Here is a 17662-nt window from a genome sequence, read left to right as displayed (position 1 = left end):
GTCGTTCATCTCATGTGTCACATGTTTTATCAGGCAACATATGCCTTACCACGTTGTCCTAATACTGTTGCATATGACTACCCTATAGGTCAACTTCATTACAGCAAATCCTACATACAAACATGCTACTTAGCATTTTATTACAGAATACATTCTGCGGTGATAAAAGGGGTTAAATTTAGGGTCTGAAGAATCCAAATTGACAGGTCATGAAGTTGTCTTGGTGTCAGAAGTGGGCTCCATTTTGCAGAAGGAGAAGTGTATGTCACCCTCATTAGCGGTCACATGCATAATTTATGAGCACCCATTGTATGCCAAGGCTAGATTAGTCGCTGTCTGACATTTGGAGTCGACTTCAGACACCATCAATATTTATAAATGCTTGTAAATGACATCACACTCCATGTGCTATCACTTATAAGCAGTTTGTGTGGGCACTTCTCTCAATCAAGTGTTTCTATATTGACTGCTTTTAAAACGGCATTGACTTACAATCATTGTGATGCATGGGGGACGGATTTCTTCAGTGTGTCAAACATGCATAACGTTTTTATTATAAATTCTATTCTATCAAACACGCAAGTGCTTTGTGCCCTCAGACTCGATTGTCGTCTGCACATTTTATATGTAATCTTGAACATTTGTTCCATTTCGTTCCATTTCCTTAATTTTCCCAGTTCAGCACATTTTAAATAGTGTAGTTTGGGCTATAATAACCGTCAGACATTCTGTTCCTTTACATGAGTCGGACTGAACCGAGAGATTTCTTTTCATTTCGAGTAGTTCATGGTGAATTTATCTGATTGCGGTGTTAATAGTCTCCGGTGGATTCGCACAAGCGTTTCTCATCTCATATTTCTCAAAGAAGCAAGTGAAAGATGGACATGGTGGTCTAGTGGGTTAAACCACTGAACTGGTAAATCAAAGGTTGCTGGTTCGATCCCAGCAGCCACCAGCAGTGTGTCCTTGAGCAAGACACTTTACTCCATGTTGCTCCAGGGGGATTGTCCCTGTAATAAGTGCACTGTAAGTCGCTTTGGATAAAAGCGTCTGCCAAATGACTAAATGTAAATGTAAATTTAAAGCAAGTTTCACTTATGAGCAGAGAGGTCTGAGCACCAGATGTATGTGTTCAAGGGTTAAATACGGAAGAACGTAACACATTTGCCATTCATACGATGCATATTACGTGAATGAATAGGTCTTATTCAGTATTAATTGGCTTAATCATTATTCTGTTTTTACGCATGTAAACTCACGCATATGATGGTCACAGACTATTTACAACTTTTTATTTAGCATCAAATAGAAAAGTCAATGCGTAGATCACAATTCATAAATACGTGCCTTTAATGGACTGGCATTCAAACCCATAGAGTTTGGACAGATCTCAACAACATTCCCAAATCTGTGCAGTATTTGGGGGGATTTTTGGGCTCACTATCAGCTGCCATATGGCTCGACAATGACTTTGAAGATGGGCTTTGCTCAGCATGCGTCCTCCAGATCAGCCTCCCTAAGAAAGCAATGTTGAGCTTTGATTCACTAACAGCTGTGAGCATTGAGTTCACAAACAGGGAAGAAATGAAACTACAGGGCATCAGAGCATGTATTACATTATGACGAAATGGAAATGATTTAAGTATAGGTTTGTTTGCCTCTCAGCAACAACTGAATCTGTCACACTATAATTTCCCTGACATTTAAAATGTCAACATTTGTCATCCGATTTCTTTTATGTAGTAAAAATTGTGTATTATCTCATCACAGTTCACTGTAATTTCTTATAAATAAAGCATTACAGTAGAAGCTTGAACTTTTTCTGTATGCCTATGAAACATTGCACACAAATCCCTAGCCTAAAAGAACAATTTTTATTGTTCAAGGGTAGCCTAACTTGGGAATTTAAGAAGAACATTTTTACACCTTCCTGTAGACATATCCAAAGACATTAACCAAATAACCCTTAAACGATGAGAATACAAGACCAGTGATGTCACAATCATTGGCTCCCAGTGTCTCTGCGCATCTAAGCCTATGTCCACTATATCAATCCCATCATTCCCCTGAGCTTCAGACACTGTCGCTGGTTACGCATGACAATCCATAGGTCTATAATGGCCCATTAAGAGCAGCACTTGTTGGAGACCTTAGGGGGTTCAAGACCTATCCATTACTGATCGCCAGACATCACAGCGGCTCATTTATCACTGTATGTCACTGCATTTCTGTGAGTCTCGGTATATACCTGAAATGACTGGGTGAATCCAAAGTAAAGAAAAAGTCTCATTCGCTTTTCTTAGTCATAATATTTTTATGAAGTCAAATGGTCTTAATGAAATTAATAAAAAACGTGAAGAAAAAAATTAGGAAGAAATGTGATTGAAATGGAATAATAGCAAGTAAATTATATGGTTCACAATGAAGGTTATTATTCAACAATAGTCCATTGTTTGGACTGCGTCCTTGATAAAAAAAAACATGTTATAGTGGAAGATCAGATGTACCACAAGGCCATACACACTCAATCTGTGTTATTTCCTCTTTCTACAGTCCCCTTTTATCAGGTTCATTTTTTTAATCACCGAATAGAAGTTCTAATAGCAATAACTAAAGAAAATTAAACAGTCCATATCTGTGCTTATCATTTAATGAAATATGGTTCAGCAAACCTTGGCGTTACCCCGTGCAGATACCAATGACCTCCGCCTACAGTAATGACTGTGGGTGCGTAACCCTCAGTGCATACTTAATGAAAACCTCTCTCTGTAATTTATAAGAAAATACAGCACGTGTGTTATTTAAACATGTGGCTACCATAACCCATTCCTTTCGGATTCATCTATATTAATGGATGGGTAGATGATGTAAATCAAGGCTGAAACAACTACATTTGCATCTTCTAAGGTAATATCAGCAACATAAAACAAGTGAATCAATACAGTTGCTGTTACTATAGCTGTATGTTATATATGATCATGTTTTCACTAAGCATAGAACGTTCATTAAGTGCATTTCATTTCAATTACACATTTTAAAAATAGACAGCTGATACCTCTTGCTTTAAAGCAATGCATTACTTATTGGGAGATTTAATTTTTAGACCCCAGTGTTTGAGAGATATCAATACAATGCTGCTTTGTAAAACCAGACACTAGAACGTCAAACACATCTATTGATCAAGCCCACCGTCAGTCTGCGGCACTGACATTCCCTTTTTTACAGATACACCATTCCTTTCTCTGTCATCAATAACAGATTTTCAGTTCCCAGGGCATTTATAAGCCTTTCCCAGAAAAATATTTGGTAACGTTTTCCTTGAAGCATGTATGTATAATGCATTATAAAGAGTTATTAAAGGGTATAATGCATTATAATTCTTCATAATGTGTGTTGTAATGCAATATATTTAGTTGCAAAGAAGTATAACCAATTTAAAATGTGAAGTGCAACAATGAATTGCTAAGCGTTATAATGTATTAACTGTAATAACAATTATTCATAAGACATTACAATGCATTAAAATTACATGCTTCAAGGAAAGTGTTGCCAAATATTATATTTTAAGAAATGAAGACTATTCTACAGGAAGCCAATGATCTTCATATATGGCTATTAGTACGGAACACACAGAGGTTTTGCTCTTACTGGCTTGGCTTTCCGATAGGTTCAACTGCCGAATGCAATAAGTAAATCCACAAGACGCTTACCGCATGACACGCGTGTGATTAATCACTTTGCATTTCAATGGAAGCTTGTTGACTGTGCATAAATCAATGACATGCTTTGGAAAAGAATGTAGATTACAATTGTCGGCGCTGCACCAAAACACTTAAGCGCCTGCATGCTCGAGCTGTGTACGGCATGCCAACTGTCACACCGGAACAATGCATAAACCCATCGTAACATGCGCTCCACACAATTGAAAGATTGTGCAACTCTGTAGATGTTTAACACTGCTCCATCCATTTTTGCGCGTACATTTGATGATGTAATCTGTTTTCACGCTTGAATCCAAAAGTACATTATTTGGCAAGGGATGGGTAGTTGACAAATAAAATGCAATGAAGATACATTTCTCTCTTATGTTATTTTATATTATAAATAATACAAATATTGAATAATTATAATTAACAGTTATTTTTCTAAATGTTTGCTGTCACTCCATAGGACTCTTGGTAAGGTACGTTTGTCAACTACGCAGATAAAATCAATGCAAACCTTTCTCAGTATAAAATGTTATTATTACAGCACACTTCAAGTATTTTTTTGATATTACATTAGCTAGAGGACCTAAAATGGGATTTTATTATGCTTGACTGTGCATTTCTATGCCACTAATGGTGTTCAGTAGCAGTCTGCTTGTTTGATCCTTTACATTATTTTCACACATTAATCCTGGGGAATTACCAATAAATTACCAGAACAGTTTATCTGGTAAATACATAAATGTGCTTGTCAAACTAGCAACAGTGCTCTGTATACCTGTAAAATACTGTTTACACTTTAATACCAAAATACCAGTAAATGCTGTGCTGTATTGCCATCCCTCTAAAGTACTGATGTTTTTTCAGAACCGTAATTTTGTTGATGTTTCCATTTTTCATTCATGCGGTTGCTCTGGACCTATGGACGTTATAGTAGATTGCTTCAAACCATATAACTGAACAGATTCTTTTTTACTTGGGAAAAAAATGGCAAGTGCTTCACAATGTTATTTGCCCCAAAGCAGACTTCTACATCAGTCCGTATGACCTCGTACATGTTTATACCGGTCTTTGGTCACACTTAACATTAAACTGGTAATTTACTGGTAATGTTACAGCTTCTCAAACCATGCAATTGTCAATACTGTTTTAATGAAAGGTCATGTTCACAATCTTAACAATAAAGTGTGTAGAGCACTATTGGCTCAATCAGTGGTAAGAGCAGATGTTTGATATGGTCAGGAAACCTATTTGGAATCATATATTTTTGCATTTAGGCCATACGGCTGTACCAAGAAAATAGGAGTAGTCTGAATGGACATGCAGTGAGGTTACATGTACAGATATTCACATATTGGAGTGAGGCCTGCTGGGAGTTTCCAGGAAAGGCCGGTCCATCTAATATTTCTTCCATGGCGAAGTTCGTCAGAGACAGGAAGTGATGTATCCAATGCTCTCTTGGGGCCATCAGGATTATGAGGGACCCTGACGGAGATCTAAAATTAACTTATCCCATCCACAAATCAATTCAGTATCAGCATTCATTAGACAGAGGGGCTCGTGTCGCAGGAGATTGATGATCTTGACCGAGTGTGGATGAAAGCAGAAGTGTCTTACATGATGAAAATGGAAAGCATGTTTCACTCGAATTCAGGAGCATCTGCCGTGCGAGCAGAGGAGAAAAACCAAACCAACATCTTCTTCAATGCCTTCTGCTTGTGTGTGTTTCATTTGCTTCAGTGCTCTGTAATTGAACTTTATGGAGTGAATCATCAAGCTACATCACAACGGCAGGTGACTGAGTTCATCTTTAACATGTTTGCCAGTGAGCTTTTGAAACTAAGATTGCTAAGAATGATTTCTTGGCTATTTGCTAAACATTTCATTAAAGTCAAAGCATGATGAAGCGAGGGCTTATGTACGTATGTGCGTACACACATTTAAGACACAAAGTCACAGCTGTATACACTTCCTGCCATCTTGCTTAATCATCATTAGCAAACTTTTATGAAGGTCTCTTACAAAGAAAACGTCATGTGAAAAAGAGCTTCTCATTGGGTGGAGAAGTATTTAAACGGACATGATGCTAGCGGTCAGGTCTGCTTGTTGCCATGACAACAGGGACTCTTCAGCAGATATAGACGTTTTTCGTTTGAACATAATTCGAATAGAGCTATTATAACTTTCTAGTTAAAAGAGTGGGTTTAAAAAAAAAGTTCTTGTGAAAATTATCTTCCCTGTCTTAAAATAGCTTGAATGTAACTGTACACCTGAGCTTCATTAAGTATACGCAGATATATGCATATGCAAATTAGCTCCACCTCCACCCAATCGCACTCTGAAAGTGAAATTGAGACGTGACAGCGATCATTTCAGCCCGAATCTTTGCATATTTATGCTTAAAACTACATGGACATCATTAACTGAGGCAGTATCAAACCGCATTTTTAAACTGTTTTTGATATCCTGCAGTCTTATGAAGAAAATACTGAGGAAAAGTTTAAAATTATATAGTTGCACATGTTTTACCTTAAAGCAAAAAAAAAAAAATATATAAAAAACTTGATTTTCACCACAGGGGGTCTTAAAGATATACCATTGAACTTAGCACTAGAGTTCTTGCCAATTTTAATATTGCTTTCATGAAATGGATTTACCAATGGGATATGCCACTGGCAAGGCTGACATAATAAACCGAAAACACTTGTTGTGTTGGCAGGGCTGCTTACGGTGATTAAAAGGGCCCTCCAGTATGATTAAAAAGACTCTCCAGTTTGACAGATTGTTTAAACAATCACATCTAACCAACAGCAGAGACTCAAATCAGTATGCAAATCATCATCAACCTATAATTATTTCTTCCCATATTAGCATATTCTTGCATTTTCGTCTTAAATGTTCTCTCATTTCTGTGCAAAATGAGAACCCACCCCTTCAACAGAAAAACTAATCATGCACGGCCACATTGTCTCGGGAGGAGTAGAGAGGATTGCACTGTATTTATAAAATTACACATTACAAATCGAAAATTTGCTTGAACACTTTGTCTACGGCCCACCACAAAACTACCATTTACGAATAAAAGCAGGATTTTTAACCGTAAGCCTTTATTTGGGTCTGTTTGTGTGCTTCTCAGTCAGAAAACACATTCAGTGTCAACTACCCCAGACGCCCCATAGACCTTTTGGGGGGGGGCGAAATGAAGCGTGCTGCTATGCTAAATGTTTAATTTTTCATCCCAGGACTTTGCTTGTGAACTAAATCCATTTGATTTCACAGTCCAGAGGACAGAACGCACAGAACTGTAATGGGCTTGTTGTTAAAATCTTGTTTGGTTTGAAGCCTAAAAAGGTAAATTAGCAAAGAGAACTGAAAACAAACAAATACAAAAGAACACGGCAAAAGAACACCAGCTAGCAAGGTACTTTTTTGTTTTCAATTTGCATATTTTATCGGAGTAAATGAAATGGTTTGCCGTAGCTGAACTTTTGCGTTGCTACACCACACGGAAGTGGTGGATTTTTTTTCTTTTAAAGTTTCAGCAGATGGGCACAAGATGTTTGATAGGATAATGACTTCAGGGTAAAGCCACACTGAGGCCAGAGGACACATCTTCAGTTGAATTCAGCAGTCTTAAAACCTCACTTTTATTCTTTATTGTATTTACTTGTCATGCAAGGCCAATAACAGACAAAGGGATGAACGACTTTCCCTGCTTTCCGCCTGAGCTGCAGGGCTCAAGCAAACAAAGAAAATCAGATTGACTATTCCTGAGCTCCAATGTTTGATTTGTTCATTTGAAACTCAGCATGCAAAACTAAGACCTGCTATTTTCTATCCCAGATTGCTTTCTTGTAGACCTTAAATTAGAAAAAGAGATCCTTGCAAGTCTGGTAATTATAAACACTAGAGGAAGTGTTTACTTAATGTTTATCATGAAACCTGACGGGACATATTATCAACAGCCAAAAAACAAATCATATAATAATCACACAAATAAAATATTTGCTATGACTTTAACTTCACAACTGGCACACAACTCACAGTTTCTATGCAGTCACCTTTGGCCCACTGCATTGGATAGAAAGACACAGAAAACGTCCAATCGTAGTTTGTTTTTATGTGACATACGTAAATCTGTAATCATTACTCCCATAACAATAGGTTCAGAAACAGTGGAGTGTTTTTTGCGAAATCTGTTTATACGTCCTTTAGAATTTGCCTATGTCCAAATGGGGAACAGGATTCGATCGCGGATCGCCCGCAGCACAACTGTGCAAACTGCTGGCGCCCAATCCACTAGACCACCTGCACCGACAACTCTTCCCATTTAAATCTATTATATGAATAAAACAGTTTGTGGACCGTGGCCAGTCCATGTGTGTGGCATTATGTTCAATCAGCTGGTCATTATCGCAAAATAAACCCTAAAGGCTCTATTGCTAAAATATCTCGAAGCACAAAAGTGTACAAGCTTAAATGAACAAATAAAAATGAACAACCTTAATTACAGGCTTATGTGCATGAATAGAACTGTGTCCTTATTACACCTCACACTGACTACCAAATCTCAAATACAAAGACAGATTTTTCTACAGTAAACTGCCACGATAATATCATGACCATATCCTCATTGTTTCTCTTGCTCAAATTGCACCTCAAAGATTATACCTTTCCCTGCCTGCCTACATTTGTATTGTTTTTTCTCCTGTTTGTTCTCCTGTTTTCATCCAACCTTTTTCCTTTGTATATATGTATATGTATATATTACATTTCAAGCAGACACTGTGAGGCGTATTGTGGACGGATGAATGATAGTCAAACCATGGCGGCCTATTTTCATGATCCATATAGAAAGCAAGACAAAAGATGTTTGGAAATTAGCATAAACATATGTTGATATTTTGTACTAATACGCGAGGGCACGAGAAATGATTGATGTGTCAATTAATGTGATTACTGCATCCATGTGGATGATTCTGCATCTCTGTACATGCAGTGTAAGAATGTTACCTTAGGGTTTAGGTACACACAGCGCATGTAGAGCTTCCAGTGATTTGTGTCTTGCTCCAAGTAAAATAACCATAGTCCTGAAATCTTTAGAAAAATACAGCGCATCCTACACAGCAAAAACAGCAGTGTACATTTTACTCAAATTGAGTCAAATTCAACACTCAAAAAATGTACATATGACTCCCTCCGTTTTGGAGTTAAAGTAACATTTTTGAAAGTGTTAAATATGTACATTACTTTCAGAATAGATTTGTACACCGACAGAGTTTATTTGTACACCCAACAGAAGTATATGTATATCCTGCCACAGTGTTATATTTTCCCACTAGTGTTAAAATGTACACCCTTGTTAGATTAAATAGACACCAGCAAAGTGTTAATATGAATGACTACATATGAATTATTAATTTTAATTAATTAAAATGTATGAAATTTTCTGACTAATATATACACAATGATGAAACAAAGATATATAGAAATGTTTTTTTTATTCCTGATATATGAATTTTTTAAAGTTTGTTTTAAAGAACATGGATCATTTCAGAAATTCAAGACATGTATTCAACACATTGCAATGTTCCATTCAAAACATTTGAAAGCATAACTTCTCTGTTTTCTGACATCAGGAATAAGTGCAAGAATCAGTAAATAAACAGTATATATGTACGATTATTGCAATATAAATTTTAGAATGTGCCAGTTTGCAAACAAAGAAGCGAAACTTTTTAATCTAGTTTAAAAGTTAAGCTCGTAGGTCCTTAACCCTAGGGGTTTCACATACTATACCAAGATCTATCTTGTAGATAGTTGTCTGGATGAATGAATACATTGCACTTAAAGACACGCTAAAGACAAAGTATGCTTTAAAAAGTTCATCAAAGGCAGAAAGTGAATCCTCGTCTTGTCTGTTACCCTGGGCATCTGAAAGCGGGCTGTTCAGATGCAATGTCGAAGTAAGCGTTGTTGCTTCTGCAATGATCTTTGGCTTTAGACTATCCCATTGTTCAAGAAGTCTGGAGGCTGTTTCTGTTCCAAATTGGATGTCAAAATCTTGAAGTATCTGCAACAAATATGAATTCACATTACTGAACAATACAGATCCTAGACACCACAGTTTTTCACATGAGCTAAATTTTCTCCTCTCGTTTGGCCTCATCAACTGTATCTTACCAATCTCTTAGTGTCGAGAAATCTGGGAAAAACTGAAAGCACTATATTGGACTTCGCTGCATCATGAATAAGGAGCTGTCTGTGCTTGAATCTTGTCAAGAATCAGGTCCTTCTCTGCACAATGATTCATGAAATATATCGCTTCTTTGCATTGGTCACCCGCCAACTGCAGTTCCAAATGGTTGCAGGTTTCTCTATGAGCGGTTGGTCCTCCACTGCCCTCAATGTCTGAAGTTCCGCTTGACCTAGCATCCTTCTTACTGTGGTGTCCGGCGTGGTGTTCGCTTTGCCGAGAAACTGTTTTGAATCGCCAAGATATGTATCCTTGGTTGCTCTTAGGGTCATAAAAATGCTCCTTTATATAAAAACAAACAAAATTGAAGATCAAATAAACCTTTTTACTAGTCTTAACAATGAATACAAGTACTTACATATCCAGTTCTTGAGTATGGATCCTTAAGGGATGGGAACAGTGTTACAATTCCCAAAGCACAACGAGTCTTTGTTTCTTTAGAAGGGACATGGCTTTGAAAAGAACAATAACAATATTCAAACATGAATTGATCTACTAAGTATGATTTATGAAACTGTGCTTACCCTTCTTTGTCGGTAATGTGCGCAACAACAATGTTAAGTGTCGCCTTGTTGAGTCTGTGAGTTTTCCATGATCTCTATATTCAGCCAAAATCGCAGGTCCTCCTGCCTTTTCCTCTACAATGTCTCTAACATACTATAATGACAAACATTGTGTTCTGCAATGTGCTCATATTTTAACAAAGTCAATAACTGCTATACAATCCAGCTAGTACATTTTCACCTGTTTTGCATCAAAATCTCCACCAAGACAATGTCTCTTGGAGCTTGGTCCAGCACTGTCATCCGTCTCAGACAACACTGAAAGAGTGTCAGTTTGTGGGCTACAGGAAGAATCAAGGACTGCGCATTCTGGAAACAAAATTAATATAAACTTTAAACATATATACAAAAGTGATTTCCTTAAATCCATTTGCATGTTCGTATATCACAGACACCTGCCTGAATCTTTGTCAACAACTCTCCATAGGATATCATGTGATCTCTCCTCCAGCAAGTCAGTGAATACATCTTCATCTCCCTCCACACCAGTGTCGTCTTGTAATATAAGACCTTTGTCACTTATTGAAAATTTCTTCTTAACTATGGTTAACACAGCAACTGATAAAACGCACACATTTTCAATAACCAAGAGTATGACAATTTTATTTGATTTAAATTACATACCATGAGTCATTAAACTGGTGTAATCTCCTCCATCTACTTTTATTAGTTCCTTTTTACCTCCATACAGTGCACTGAACAGCATTGTTACTATTGAAAAAAAAACATGTAATAAAAATGTAACAATGCTTCAAATAGTTTGAAATAGTTTCACTTTCAAAGTTACACTGTTGATTGCCTCACAGCAGGATCAGTTTCCATAGAAGTACACCAATTATAAAGCGACGTGTGCTAAGGAGGCGGGACTAATTGCAGAGAACGAAACTTAACCAATTTGTGTACCATGAACCGCGCTATTTTTACGGTTGAAAAAGATTTTTAATTTCAATAAAGTGGATACTGTAGAAATACATTTTGAATAAATATTTTAAAAAATGAAACTTAAACTGAGGTATTCTGCATGAAAAACATATCTGTTATCATCTCGAGACGGCGCGTTTTTGACCAAATACATGAAAAGGAAGGCACGTTTCTAACCACACGCATAGTTTATTTTTATACCATTACAAAACTCACGTTGCGAATTAAACAATTAAACCCGTATCAACGTATCAATATTTCGCAAAGTTTGCAACCAATGGTGGCCTATGCATGAATCATGCATTCACAACATAAAACGTTAGTTTAACGAAAATAATAAAATGCATATTTATATCCAAGTTATGCAAGGTAATAATCCACGCGTGCAGATTCACTATGCTTTCCTGTTTGCATAACGTTGAAAGAGCTTATATTATGCGGATGCATCAATTTGCAAGCGCCGCTAGTCAGAGGGACTTAACTCAAGTCTTTTCAAACAAATATCGCAAAGAAGGAACAGCGTTGCTACTTTAATACATTTACAAAACAAGCAGTATGAGAATAAAAGTGTAGAATTAAAACAGTGCATGGGGTTGATAAAACATATACAACGTCATTTATTAACCTCTAAAGGTCTTTCGGAAATGTACGCAATGTGTAAAACCACTAATGTAATACTAATGCATTTGCAACATAAAGTTTATCAAAAAATAATAAAATACGGGTAACTTTTTATATTATGCAATGTTTGAAGCTAATGTTAATTCATTTGTCTTACCTTCTGCACGTGGTGCTCAGAATTCAGTCAGCTTCTTTACAAAAACCTTTAAAACAAACGTTTTTGTTTTAATAAACAGAATTACACACCATATATTCTATTTTGTTTATCACACAATTTATTAAAAGATTATCCGAACGTAGCTACCTTTGAACTGCGGACTCTTCTCCACGTGGTTTTCCAATTGAAGAGCCGTTGAGGATTGTGGGAAATGCACTGCTTACAGAGTTAAAAGTTTTACTTTGCAAATTAACTCCTTTTTTAGATGCAGTTTTACACTTGAAGATTCAAATGTACTCCGGGTTTAACACTGGGCAACACCAATAAATGTACACCATAAATTTAACTCCAGTGAATTTGCTGTGTATAAGTAAACATAATCTACATTGTAAAAAACACTGTAATATTCCGGCAGCTGGGGTGCCAGATAATATTTTTTGGTAAAGTAAATTATTTATCACCCAATTTGTAGTTTTTGCTGTCTACTGCATTTTTGTGATTGGACAGTATTTGCTTTTTTTCAAAATACGGAAAATTCTGTGCAAAAAACTGTTAAATTCCAGACATTTATAGTGTAATATTACGTAATTCCTTAAATGTAATTCTGACTGTTATATAAAAAGCATATTGCAGGAGCAACAATGGAATGTGGAACTTACATTCACTGTATAATGATACTGTTTTTTAAGGGGTTGGTGCAACGATGTTTCATGCATGCTGTCTTCTCATGCTTCACACGGTCAACTTGTCAAAAAACGAGTTGGGCGTATTATGTAGTATTTCTGTTGTCGATACACTCCCCAAGCGATCGTACAGGTTTTGTCAAGTTTTTTTTCAAAAATATAAAACTGTTTCGTAACATTTTTTCTTATTCCCTTATTGGACAACTCATTGGAAAAGCATGCGGCAGCATGGAGAGCAGGAGAGGGAGCAAGCACAGACATCACTTTCACTTGTGTGCAGGAGAGAGAGCATATGTTCGCGAAGTTCAGGTGTCTGTTTGTTCACTGCACTTGTTACTTGTTAACCTTGGATTTGGAGATCGTTTGAAACTGATATTTGGAGCCGTCCCAGTGCTGAAAGATGCTGGACATGAACCGCATGCGGTGTGTGACACTGATGTCTGTGTTCTGTTGACCAGTCTTAAGCAGCAAAGGAACATTTTTAGCAATAGCCAAAAACACATTGTATGGGTCAAAATGGTCAATCTTTTTTTTATGCCAAAACTATATTAAGTAAAGATCATGTTCCATGAATATATTTTTAAAATTTCCTACCGTAATATATTTATTTCTTTGAGTAATATACTATGCTAAGGACTTCATTTGGACAACTTTAAAGGCAATTTTCTCAGTACTTCGATTTTTTTGGTACCATCAGATTCCAGATTTTCACCATACACCATGTATCGATGGAAAACTTAATTATTCAGCTTTCAGATGATGTAAAAATCTTAATTTCGAAAAATTGAACCTTAAGAATAGTTTTGTCGTCCTGGGTCACATAGTGTATAGTCCCTCACCTACTGTGTTTACGATAGTAAATTGGCAAAATATGCTTTTACATGTAATGTAATTGACAGACGCTTTGTATAAGTGACGTACAGTGTATTCAAGGTATTCATTTTATTAGTATATCCACTATTCTTGTGCTGCTAATGTGAGGCTCTACCTATCAAGCTTCTGGAACATCAGATGAATGTGCACATTGAACCCACTCTACATATACTCTAATTTCAAGGTAAAATAACGATTGATGTTACTTAATATCCTCCTCTTAGCCAATGATTTTTGGTCTGTAGTCCTTTAAATGGTTGTCAAATTCTAGAAACATAATATGCATCACTATTTCTCCCATTATTTTTCTACAAGTGGCCTGTCTCATCCCCTTCACCCTTTGTCTGGCTGTGCACGAGGTGTATAACAGAGCTCAGTTAATTCAGAGACTACTTCTCAATGCCATGCGCATAGACATTTAATGACACAGACTCACAGTCTGGCTGCTAAAAGCCCTTCACTAGCCTCGCCTCTGCTGCCATTTAAGCTGTTCTTCAATCAGTGCTCCTCTACAGCTCAAACAATTCACTTCCTCTCAATATCTTAACATGTGCTGCTGTCATCACTGTGCTCTATATTCATTTCTGCGACCAGATTTGTTAGTGTGTCCAACAGCAGGGGAGCAGTTTTAAATAAAAGATAATGTTTTAAGAGAAACTAACGGAGTCTGCATCATAACATATAACAATACGGAGATGTTGATCACTTATAAAATCATTTTTCCCATCTCATGAACAAAAAAAATTGACAGTAAGTGCAAATCTATTCAAAGTTCAATATATTCTATTGTAATGGTCGTCGGCATTTAAAATGTGAAAGTGCAAAGGAAAGCTTACATTAAACAATATGTTCTTTTTTTATAGTATCATAATATATTATATAATTTTAGAATACGTAACAATTTGATCCATAGGTGAATACCATTATATTATTACTGTTTTAATTATTTTTATAGTTATCATTTTAGTGTGAAAAGACATTTAAAGTCACCATGAAATCAAACACAGTTTTACACAGTGTTGCAGTGATTATAATAAATGATTTATTCGTTCACACCATTTTTTAATTAATTTGCACTTGTTTTAATCAAAAACCTTAACCTCCTCTCCCCCTCTCCAAAAAAACTCTTATTCACCTGACGTCAGCAACAAAAAAGAGGTAGGACTATACTGACTGTCCAAACGCGAGGCATTTTTAGCCCTCCCCTCCAGGCCCGACTAATAACAAACCAATCAAAAAGAGAAAGGCAAACTCACATTTTTGTTTTATTTCAAAAGCCGTTTCACTCAGATACACGTCACAATAGGGAAAAGAAGTCAATCGCAACTTCCGTTTCATTATGACTTTAAAGTTTGTAATCTGTCTGTATTTATTATCAGCAAATAAGCACCAGTTTATCAACATCTATTCAGTGTGGAGCAAATGTTTGAGCGCATATCTAATCGTTTAAGTTTGATCACAAAGTGAGCACAGGAGTGTGACTCATGCAGTTGGTGTAATCTTCGCTTGGAGTCAAGCTCTGGGTCAGTTATGATGGATTTGTTGTTCTGAGATCCATGTTACAATTCAGAATGTCACCAAATGTTGGGACGACAAGAAACATGCAACAAGCTCATATTATCTGGATTGAGGTTGTTTCTTGTAATAAAGCTTGACATGGCATTTATAGTACATGTCTATTATGTGCCATGACTCAGCTTGCAATAAAAAGTCTAACACGCAATTCTTTGTCATCATAGCACTAGAAGACTTGATGTACTCGTGTATAGTCAACGCAATTGGTTATAAGTCAAAGATAACTGAGCTTTTGAGTACAGCAGATGCAGATGATTCATTTAGATGCATTTTTCAACCCTGATATGCCTCAAACACATGCAAGCCTTTGCTGTTCTTTTAAGAAAGCAAGCAAACAAGGCTTGTTAGTGACGGTTTGCTTTGTTAAGTGCGACTGATTTTTTAATTCTTAGCTCCTGGCTGTGTGTTTCCCTCAACACCCTTCAGTGACATTCATATTGTTGATAGAACTCCACAGGACTCATCAGCAAAGGACAATAAACTGAACGAATGAAAGCTAATTCGAGCTCACACGTAACAATTTAATCATTTTTTAGGTTATAATGACTATCAAAGGCAGCTTGATTCAAATGCCTTTTGTTCATTTTACCTTCCCTTCAATGTTCTTGACAAAGAAACTTAAAAGATGCATTTATTGGCTTGCACGAAAGCCCCCTGGATTACAGTATTTGTTTTCACTACAAATTAAATCCACAGAAGCCAGGAAAACAACAATAGCGAGGCTAAATTACAATGTTTCATGTTTCGCTTTTGTTGGAAATGAACGTGCAATGGCCAAAGGGGAGAGATTCACACCCAGAATCTATGAGAGCTTTGTAGTGAGCTCTACCTCATGCGTTCTGACGTGGTGGACGGGTTAGTTGGGGATGAACTGACTCATACTGCGCCAGAGGCGGCTTCGGTCAAGAGCTTTGAGGAAATGTCTTCACTTTGAGATTATTACCGGAGGGAATGACGAGGTTGGCTAAACGGAAGGTCGGCTTTGTTGTGAAGTTCATGCGTAGCGGTGATCCACAACACGGACAGTTGCTCCTCAGATATATTTCTGAGGGATATAACAAGACAAAATACAGATTAACACATTGATTTGTTGCACTACAGGGGTGCTATTAAAATGGATGCCGGGTGGACTGAGATACCTTAAAGCGACTAAAAAGTTGACCGGTTTGTGCTTCCTTTAGAGTTTATATGAGGAAGGGGTCGTCCAAGTTTCCCTAATGGACAGTCTGTGTTTAAATCCTTTGGATGGACGTTATCAGGCTCTGCGCGGGGGGCTATCTCAAATTCTTCCCCACAACTTTGGATACTTTGATCGCTATCTAAGCGTTTGGCACACCGTCCGCTTTTCTTATCTCTGGGCCAAGATGGAAGCTCTTTTATCGACTACACAGCGATGTCCATGTTTTCCATGACATTTGCTTCTCCTTCCTCCGTAATGTGTGTCACCCTTTAACTATTTTACAAGGATGTTTTAATACAATTCTTTGGTTTGCACCATTATGATGAGCATGAACATGCTTACATTTCTTTTTCTTTTTTTGGAGAGGTGATTGAATCAAAGGGGATCTAACAGGCTTGTTAAGCCATGTTGAAAGTGCAAGTGGATGCAGAAAAGTCCAGGCTCAAAGATTAAACATTCTCACTCTCACAGGCCATGGCTCAGAATGTTGAGTGTAAACCATAAATAAACACAGCAGTGTTAGGACATTTCCCAAGACAACGCCAGCTGCTCAGGTCTAAATCAATTCACAAAAGCATAGAAGAGAAACTGAGAGAGAAGCAAAACTTAAGACTATTAAACACAAATCAATGTGTTCTACAAATGTTGTCCTTAATTCATTTAATAAGCTTTCCTCTTTGATATTTTGTTGTATAAAGATTGAAAAAATCCAGGCACAGATGGAATGAGAGACTTTATTGAAGGACTTTGCTGCTAGAAACACATTAACGCTAGCATCAGTTTACAATCAACGACATTTTAGGGGCAATTTGTTATATAAATGAGGGTTTTGAGAATCCAAGGCAGAGTTAACAGGCAAATTTTGTGTCAGGCGAACATACAATATGAATATCAAGCAAACAAATTCTTGTTTACTTGAGTTCCTGTAGTTCAAGGTTGAGTATTGTATTTTCAATGTAGAGGTTTTAAAAATCCCAACAACACACATATTGAATGCACTGGTCATGAGCGTCTTCCAAATCAGTTTTTTTACAGCTGCCAAAAAGTTACCACTCTGTCAACTCTGTCACTCTTTCAGAAGCCAGTACCAAACACCGTACCAACATAGAATCATAATCGTTCCTGC

The 17662-nt window shown here is 36.9% G+C and overlaps 1 protein-coding gene and 1 long non-coding RNA gene across 3 annotated transcripts in view; one reads left to right on the top strand and one right to left on the bottom strand.

Annotated features, from left to right (window-relative positions):
- The window catches only part of grid1b (glutamate receptor, ionotropic, delta 1b), a 261369-nt gene that overhangs the window by 72715 nt on the left and 170992 nt on the right, over window positions 1–17662 (top strand). The gene's annotated exons all lie outside the window — the stretch shown is intronic.
- On the bottom strand, window positions 9319–11261 carry LOC130439315 (uncharacterized). Its single transcript, XR_008909439.1, has 6 exons — window positions 11151–11261; window positions 10708–11021; window positions 10488–10620; window positions 10322–10415; window positions 9891–10245; window positions 9319–9780 (listed from the first exon to the last, which is right to left on the bottom strand). It is a non-coding gene; the product is annotated as an uncharacterized LOC130439315 (long non-coding RNA).

This window comes from Triplophysa dalaica, chromosome 17 (genome assembly GCF_015846415.1).
Source record: "Triplophysa dalaica isolate WHDGS20190420 chromosome 17, ASM1584641v1, whole genome shotgun sequence".
Classification (NCBI taxonomy): Eukaryota; Metazoa; Chordata; class Actinopteri; order Cypriniformes; family Nemacheilidae; genus Triplophysa; species Triplophysa dalaica.
This window is presented reverse-complemented; position numbering and strand designations above follow the sequence as displayed.